Source organism: Aphelocoma coerulescens, chromosome 9 (genome assembly GCF_041296385.1).
Source record: "Aphelocoma coerulescens isolate FSJ_1873_10779 chromosome 9, UR_Acoe_1.0, whole genome shotgun sequence".
In the NCBI taxonomy this organism is placed as follows: domain Eukaryota; kingdom Metazoa; phylum Chordata; class Aves; order Passeriformes; family Corvidae; genus Aphelocoma; species Aphelocoma coerulescens.
In genome coordinates, this window is record NC_091023.1 from 8718998 (window position 1) to 8728563 (window position 9566).

Sequence of the window (9566 nt, forward strand, 5' to 3'; positions counted from 1 at the left end):
GGGCAGGGCAAACCATGGCTTTGTTATAGTCTTGAAATAGGAAATATAATATTTACTAAGCAAAGGTAAGCCTTCCTGGGAATACATACCGTTAATCACCAAACCTCACCCTTATTCCAGAGAACCAATGTCACAGAGTAGTTTAGGTTCTGTTTTGGAGACAGCCAGGAATGATTAGGGTCAGGAGGCCTCCCAGGGCCTCAGCAATGTCCATGATCTGCAGCACAACCTAAGTCAGTAATGTGTACAAACACAAGTAAACAAAAGCTTTTTACTACAAGTGAATGTATTCTCTTTAGAGGATAACTATTTACAAGCTGAAGGTTAGGGAATAACTACTTACAAGCTGAAGTTAGAGTCTGTAATTTTGGCATTTTAAAGAACTTGTCACAACAGGTATGCTCACAAAAAGCCATTTCCGGCCAGTAAAGTCAAGCAAGTAAGGAAATATTTTCCAGTAATTTCAGAGAAGGGAAGCTCATCCTAAGACCCAGATGTTACATCAATTTAAGCATCTAACTCCAAAAGGGTTGAAATTTGAGTGAGGTTCCTAAAAAACATAGAGGCACCCAACTGAAAGGGTTCACAGATCTAGAGAGATGTGTTTCTGATGAGAGAAACCACTCAGGTTCTTTCACTACCAATATTGCCTTGTCATGTTTTGATAGCATTAATTGTTCTTGGTGCAAACCTGGTTGGAAGTCCCTTGGAGGATCTGGAAAGAAGCTCATCAGCTTGATTTCTTCAGATCCTGACTGAAAGAATACAACTTTTGCAAACTGCCAATTTAAAAAAAGTTATAAAACCTAATTACAAGCATTTATCCTGTTCTGTTAAAATGAGCATCAGCATAAAGTGCTCAACCCACCAACCAAAAGCCAAAATCAAAAAAACCCACAAAACCTCTTTAGTTCCTGAAGGCTATTTTGCAAAGTAGCACATGAAAATGTAAATAATTATTTGGAGTAGAGAATATAAACTTTTAAATTACAATTGGGGCAGTGTTGTCTGGGCCAGTGGCATAAGCATGGCCACCTACCTATAGATCAAGGAAGGAAAAGGTGTTTTAAAGGCCCCTGGACAGGTAATTTCTATTACATCAAGATGAAGATCAATCTCTTTCATATTGCATTCATTAGTCTGTTCATATAGCCCATAACAGCAAAAAGATTAGCTTCAAGAAGGTGTTACTTGTTTAAAAGTGTTAACACAATTAGTCAAATACTTTCATTTCAAACCCTGCACATATTTATCTGAGTCTAAATATCTCCCTGAGACAACATAGCTCCGATAGTATGCAATGACATGTGAAAGCTAGGTGGAAACAGAGGAAATGAAGCTCCTTTATATCATTATCAGCGTGTGCTTCAGCTCTATCATGTCACACCCTGCCCACCAGTACCAACACTTCTGTAATTGATTCCTAAAGGTTCTCATGTGCTATGGTTTCCCGTTCCTTTTGGATGCAGATGTGAACTAATGGAAGGGCTGCACATTTCTGAACCAAACTCAGGGAACATATTACTTGCCTATTCAGCAATCTGAATGCTTTTATTCTTTTACTTAACAGCCTTTATTTTGTTGCGTGCATTTTTTTTTTTTAATTTAAACAACATGGGCTTTTTTCAGCCTCTGTTAAAAGAAGAAGGGGGAAAAGAGCTAATTATATCTGAACTGAAGTGTAACCATGGCCCTATTAAATAGGTAGCAGTTATGGGCTATTGATCGCAGTTCACAGGAAAAGCTTGTCATGTAGTGTCAAGAGGTTAATGTAATTACAAGAGTGGGCAGCAGGATCAGCTGTGTCCTCCAATAGGCGAATAACTAAAAGCTTCTTTAGAGACACATAATGTTGTCAAAGCATAAATAATTCATCCCAGCATTTGAGAAGAAATTACTGCTCTGTTCCAGCGTATTATTCAGCCATTAAAATCCTGCCCTTGTAAAGTCTTTTGATGTAGTCATATTTTCAGTTCTAAGAGCAGTTTTGGAGCATTCAGCTTTTATTAAGCCTTATATTGTGCAGTTTTCAAAGTAGTAAAAAGGATATGAAATAGACTTACAATTTGTTTAATAACTGCATTGCGATTCAGATAAGAGTGAGAAAGCTGTGTGGATTTATGGAGTGCCTGTGCAGCACGAAGAGGAAGCTGTAGCGTGATGTGATGGAATTTTTAACTTCCCTAAGCTGGACAGAATTAAAGGAGCTTCAGCTATTTACCAGCATGGATAGCTGCAGCAGTGTTCCAGAATTTGGTGGCCTATTTCTCAAGCCAGCTAAGTAGGAGCCGTGAGAAGGATCCGTGTGCCAGGCTATTCTTGACTCCAGCTCTTTGCTTGTCCTTATTGAAGTCTGTGGCAATTTGATGTTGAATGGCTTCCAGTCTACATCTGCAGTCTGAACTGTCTTGCTGCTGGATTCGAGTTGCCCAAGTTCCCTGTCAGGGGTGTGGTGCTGATTTATGCTGAATTACAAGACTACACTAAGTCATTGCTTCTCCACCAGGTTCTAGGCAGCCCCCAAACACAGGGGTAGGTTGGTGGAACAACAGAAGAAAGCGAGACAGGGCAGGGCCTGTGCTCTCCTCAACTCCCCTGTCCCCATACAAAGTTAATCTGATGCCTGGACAGTTCTGTTACACAGGCAACCCCCGCAAAGTGCCCTTCACTAATTCCTCCTAAATGAAATTCCTAAGTAAAATCTGCAATTTGGGGTCTCAACCCATCTATTCACAAACTTAGGGTTGCTGTGACCGGGCATGTAAAGGAAAAAAAATGTGGAATCTGAATATATAATTCTGATCTCTCTGATTATTTTTTATTTTCATATTCAAACCGAAAAAACAATTGCTTGTTTGAGAACAGACTAAACAGCTAAGAGCTTTAAGGAGAAGGGATGTGGCTTGGCAGAGAATACAGGCCATCATTTCAAGCTGACCAAAAGGAAAGTCTCCGTTCCCACACCCCCAAACAAGGTCTACCCACCATAATTATTCATCCTGCTCTCCTGCTAGATACTCTTCCTAGTCTTCCCCTATTCTTCCTATTCTTCTCCTGCCCCCAAAGGTGTCTAGAGCTGGAAAGCTACAGCTGGAGGCATGAGCCTTACCCTCTCCTCTGCTAGCAGCTGAGGAGCATTCTTCTGCAAGAATGCTGCCAATATTAGGCAGTCTATAGTGAGCTCTCAGATTATGATGGCTGTGCACCACTGTTCACTTCTCATCAAACACAACAGCAGCCTGTATTTGGTATACAATTACAGAAAACAATCATGGGATGAAATGTTGCAGCTCTCAGATACTACAGGGACTGTCAGCAATCTGACCAAGAAATGAATTGAAAATCTAGTTACAAAGTCAGTACAGGAACAAAGGGAAAATAAAACAGAAACTAAAGGTTATGCTGAGAAGACCACAATTGCTTGGAGTAAAAGCTGAAAAACAATTTCAGGGGAAAGATTCACCAGAAAAGGGAAAAATACAAAGAAAACACCAAGAGGACAAAAAAATTATCTTTGTTATTTTTTGCCTTATGAAAGCCCTTAAAACACCACTATTCTGGCACAGCAGTTGCTATTCTGGCTTATTTTCAACACATAAAAACGAAGAGAATTCCTGCCAAAAACTTCTATTCTGTTTTTAAATCTACTTTGAACAGAACATCCCCAAACAGTAAAGATTTTGTCAATACCACCTAAAGAGACCACATTTCTATGACAAAGGGGAGTTCACTTTTATCCAATCCTTTCTTTTCAACAACAAAAAAAGAAAGAAATTTTCAGGAAAAAGACTCAGGGCAAGCAAGTTAGTCCTCCCCAGGAATATCCTCATCTTTGAGCCATGTGTATACTGCTTTTCTGTGCCTGTTTCCCGCGCCGCTGTGTACGGATGTGTGCTGGGCTCTGAGGAGAGTTTGTCTTGGCTTTGTGAGCATCCGTGTGGTGTTGACAGTGGGATTTTGATGTTCCTTGCACTGCTTCAATCAGACCCTGAGGAACAGAGCCAAGTTTATTCCTAAGGGAAGTTGAATTTAGTATCTTAAATTCAGCATACATGAGTAAGGTAATTAGGAATGTGTCAATATTCTGCATACACAGGTTGCAACTCCACATAGTTAAGTAGCAGGCTGAGCTTGGAACTGCCAAACCTAGTCTGAATAGCAACCTAAAAGCAGCTTTCTGATGGTTCAATAGTAACAAGCCATGGGGAAAAAAAAAAAAAAAAACAAAAACAAAACACACAAAATATGCAAAATAGGAGCTTTATGCTATTTTTCTGTCCCTTAGAGTTTGTGTGGCCTGTGGCATCTCTGAAATCTCAGTGGTGGTGCATAGGGACAGCCAAAGGCCAATCCCACACTGACTCCATCAGGTAGAGGTTTAGTCCAGTCAAGGACTGTACTTTTTGTCATTCCTGACAATAAATCTCATCATCCCCCATCACCTGGCCTGGTTTACACTTTACAGTAGTGTTTGGATTCCTTGAATTTGTTCTGTGATAAGCCAGGATCAACAACTGCTTCCCATGCACACCACGTAGTGAAAATGAGATCTGTGCATGTGCTCCTGTGTCTGTAACCAGGAGCTCGGCTGTCTACCACGGCTGTGTGAAAACACAGCATTCATTGCTGGAGGTTGGACACAGATCCAAACTCGTCTTAGGAAACAAGCCAAAAGCTGAAGTTTTCACCTGGCTTGGATTTGAAAATTTTGCAGTTCAGCAGTTTTGAATAGTAGCTGTGAAAAAAACACCAACTACTAAGATTAGACAAAGGCTTGTTTGGAAGGTTTTTGACAATTTCTACAGAGCGCTAGTTCCACATTTCTAGTTCCTTAAGCAGTCTGACCCCACTCCTCCCCCAGGGAAGAGCTGGCTGAGCCCCCTTCTTTTGCTGTTAAGAGATTCACTGGGTAACTGAATAAAATAACACACAGGTTACAATCTTTCTTCTTTTGAAGACAATGATAAAACTCCCAGTGGGGCTGGGATTTAACTTGAGGATTACAGCTGCTGTGAATCAATCCTCTACCAACTTTAGAGGAGTTGGACCAATTAACACCAGCCAAGGGCTCAGTCCTTTCATTCTACCCAGAAGGCAATAATATCCATTATTGTTTTCCCCAGCCAGGACTCTGTCATTCTTTTTCATCACAATTTCCCCTCTATCTCCAACCTTTTCTTATTTCCCAGTTCTGACACTTGACTTGCAGAGCCCTCTGAACCCTTAAAAATATTTGCTCTCTAAAAAGCAACAGAAAGAAAAATGTTTGGATTTTTGCTTTGTCAGGAATATGCTTTACTAATGTCCAATTAAAACAAATATAAAAAAGAATCTCCTCATCTTCAGTGAGGAAGGAGCTGGGGCTTTTAAAATATACAAATCAAGTGAAATAACAGCACAGACTGCCAGCCCTAGATCAGATGTGCATGGAGGGACATATGCAATGCATTACAAACATCCACTCCTCAGGCCACATCCAGGGATGTCTTGGGTCCATTGTCTGTGTTCTGAACTCCTTAACACACAACAAACTTTATGTTCTTAGATATCTTTTCTTTTGACACTTACTAAACATAGTTATGTGATTTTAATTCACCAGAGAAAAGTGAACACTGTTATTTGTGACTTAATTTTTCATTGTGGTAACTAAAAATGAGCAAATTCTCCACTTTGAAAAAGTTTGTAACATGGGGTTTTTTCCGTGTTTTTTGTGTTAGAAGTTTTTCGCCTGTCTTTTTTCTCCTCCTCTTTCTTGGCCTCCCTTTTGTTTCTCAGCCTGGCTGCGGCTCTGCCCCAGCTGCCTCCTACTTTGAGACCAACTTTTCACAGCCTGGAGCCCAGACTGAAGCAGAGACAACCTCCTCACTCATCAGGACTGCCCAGATTTATACCTGCTTACAATGCTGGGACTGAACTAAAGTGTTGTAAGACAAACTGCACTAACTCTGTGCTATTTCATGCCAGGAAAACTCCAGCTGACTTCTTAAGCCATCTTCAATGCTGCTCTGCACTCCTAAAAATCCAGGCCTTAGAATATAAATAGGGTTTTTCAGTTTTGCGTGTTTTTCTTGTAAATTAAAACTTCTCACTGAGAAAGTTTGATTGATTCAGGCAACATAAAGAAAAAATTCCATGCAACTCAGTTGCTCAGTCACACGCTGAATTTCAAATAGCAATGAATCAAAGAGGACAGTTCATGATCTGAATGCTTGGCTGTGCTCTTCAGCAAATCCATTAGAACAATACCATTTAGTTTACAAAATGATACATAAACAAAAAGAGCAGCACCATTGATATCAGATATCATCTACAAATGAGCACACAGCTGAAAGGCAGCTGCTTTAGCTGGGTTCCACTTGAACCAAAGCCCCAGGACACAACAATGATGCCAAAGAGGAAAGAAAAAGCTGCAAAATGAAACAAACGAAGCAAGGCAGCTCCAATCCCACCAGTCTGCTATTACCCTTGGTAAATACTGCACTGCAAGTAACTGCATCTACAGGGATGAATGCAGTTCATGCACTTACCTGTGGGAGAGGCACAAGGGATTTTCTGCACAGATTCAGACTTTACAATGAACATAATTTGTTCACAACTAAGACCTTCAGTTGCTCAGTTTAAGGTTCCATATGCTGTTCCTGCTGGTAATGAGATATTAAAGATTATGAGATAAACCAGCATGGCATTCTGATTCAAAAAGGTAAGCTTATAAGTCCATGGAAATCCCTTTTTAATACAAGCAGAAATAGCATTAGTACAAGTTTGTTTAACAGTCAATAAAATTAGACCCCATAAGAAAAAGGATGAATGAACAAAAAGATTTCTATTCCAGCAAGAAAAGAGGAGTTAAAATTACAAAAATCATCTGGTGACTTTTCTTGTGTTAGGGAGCTGTTTGGGTTATGTGAACACTTGGAACTGCCTGGGCAGCCCTGTATGCGTTGACAATACCACATAATGCTCCTCAGTCACACACGGGGGGCAAATTCCTCCTCAGGACACGAACCACACACAGTGGAACATGCCTGGTGTTTGACAAATGCTCTGTTAGAGAACAAAGGGAGGAAGCGTTCCAGTGCCCGGCAGCACGTTGTCTTTATTTGCTCAGTAATTTAAGGAGAGCTGCTTTTTATTTTTTTCCTGAAAGGTATCTGTATCTGCAGTAGATACTACAGTGATGCCCTCTGCATGTGTCATCGTGACAAGCACAAGCCTCTCCAGTCCTGAGACTGCTGTGGTGGGGCTGGCCAGGAAACCACAGTGCTTCCAGGTCCTGGGAAAAGGAAAAGTCCTCACCAGTGGAGATTCAAGAGCGAGGGGTGAGGGAGGTTTAATGATGGAAAAGAAAAAAACCCAGACATAAATGGGAGCTGAAGAACAGGAAATATGATTAATTTGGTATGAACATAGTAAGGAAGCAATCAGAAAACCAATAAACCAAGACTTCTTCAGACAAAGCTTGACCTGAGGTTGTCTGCATCACGAGTGCATGGAGGGACTGGAGACCCAAGCACAGGTGAAGAAACTCAGTATTGGCACTGCTGCTAACAGTGTGGGGAGTAATTAACAGTTAATGTAATGAAAACATGCAGGTTTCTGGAGAGAGGAGAATGTCAGGTAAAACCTGCCAACTGCACCTACTGACAGCCCAGCCCAGGCCCTGGCTTTGTCTGTTGCTCTATCTGGTTTCTTTGATCAAGGCAATACAAACCAGAGCTCAGGACCAGAACTGGCCATGTGTGCTTTTAGAACACAGACAGATCCTGCTCAGCTTTTCTTCCTCCACTGAGAGTAACAAAAGCTTATTTCAGTTGGCTCTGGGTTTCACAACAATTAACTTTGGAAGGAGGGAATGGAGACCATGTAATTTTTCAACAAACTACAAAACTGTAAGCCAAGAAAAAATATGCTCCCACTTTCATTTAAAACACACGTACAAACTGCATAATTTTGCAGGTGTTTCTGATTTAAGCCACACTTGTTTGTTGTTTGCTGCTTTTCCCAAGCAAATGCCAAACTAAAGGCTTGCTGTTGTACAAAACATACCTACCACAAAAGCACCAGGACTGTTGCTCCCCAGCATCTGAGCCCAGGAACATCATTGCTTGGGATGTCCCAGGACATGCAGGACTGCGGCGCATCCCTGGCTGAGCCTGGGAGCACAGTGTGGCCAGAAAGGACTTGAGTCACTTTAGCTATTAATTCCCATGGAGACAGCATTTACATGTCCTGATACCATAACAACTCCCAGAACTGCTATCCAGCCCAAAGAGGGAAAAATTACCTTGTATCCTCAGGGAACTGGCTCCTTGTGAGTTCATTCTCCCCTTCCACGCAGCCACTGGCTGGCTGGGGAACCAAGAGCAGGGGAGCAGTGCAATTGTGGCTTGCAATTAAAAGATGCCCAGCAGCTGGGATACACCTTGGAAAATTTCCACAGCTGGCAAAGGCTAGATACACATTGACCACTGCTGGTTTTATACACCTTGAAAAGGTCATGTTCAAGACAACCAGTTGCATTTCTCACAGATGGAAGCAAAAATAATACAGCTGAAAGTTAGGGTAGCAAAAAGATGCAATGTCAGCAGCGTATTTGTCTTTTTCTTTAACCAGACTATCCCTACTCACAAGTAAAAAGTGGCCCCAGAGAAAGTATTTTACCAACCTAATATCTTTCATTTTAATACTTCACCAGTCCCACCCCAACTCTCAAGCCAAGCTCAGGAACAGATTGATGTGACATATTTATGTTGTTTTATGACAACAAGAGATAATTTTTTTATTAAAATATTCACAAGGAATTTCTTAATGTTATTAGAAAAACAAGGTTGATCCGGGAATAAGCCTGTGCTTTACAGGGAAGGTGATTGTTCCCAGGAACTCTGATTGTTTGTGGCTAAAATGCCCAAGTTCAGAAGTATTTTTTAAAAAGTTCTCAATCAACCCACAAGAGCCTTGGTCCCAACCCATCACATCTGAGAGCTGAGGGTGATGACTGAGCCCTGTTCAATGAGGGCATTATTTGGATCTGAGTCACCTTCTGACAGGTTGCTCTGTATCATACCAAAGGCATCCCTGTGTATTATGCACATTTATTGCCAGCTGGAGTTGTCTTATTGTGTTGAAAGTAAATGAATAATGACATTAATGATTCGCCCTAGAACACATTGCTGGGGATGTCATACTTCAGGACTTGACAGTTTCGTTTTCAGTTGTGCAAGTAAAAGTAGTTGGCAGTAAGGAAAAATACCAGCAAAAATCTGACACTGGTGATACAAAGCCTGCCTGAATTGTGTCCTAAGGGTGGCCCTGGGACAGGTAAGCCCATGCACAGCGAGCTCATGACCACATCCCCCAGAGCAGGCCCTGCATGCTCAGCATGTCAGTGCAGTGTCAAACGTGTCCTCAGCTGGGCAGTTCTGCCACAGAGACACAGTGGAGGTGAGAGCTGAGGAACAGTGCTCAGAGCTCCACCACAACAGCCAGACAGAACAAAGCTCTTTTCATCCACATGTGTGTGTAAAAGGCAATTTCACTTACACACAGGCAGATACAGGTAGATTTTG

The 9566-nt window shown here is 41.5% G+C and overlaps 1 long non-coding RNA gene across 1 annotated transcript; it reads right to left on the reverse strand.

The window, feature by feature from the left end:
- Positions 1 to 2796: 2796 nt before the first annotated feature.
- LOC138114914 (uncharacterized) lies at positions 2797 to 8432 on the reverse strand. The gene is made up of 3 exons (XR_011152880.1): positions 8285 to 8432; positions 6528 to 6641; positions 2797 to 3988 (listed from the first exon to the last, which is right to left on the reverse strand). It is a non-coding gene; the product is annotated as an uncharacterized lncRNA (long non-coding RNA).
- Positions 8433 to 9566: the final 1134 nt, after the last annotated feature.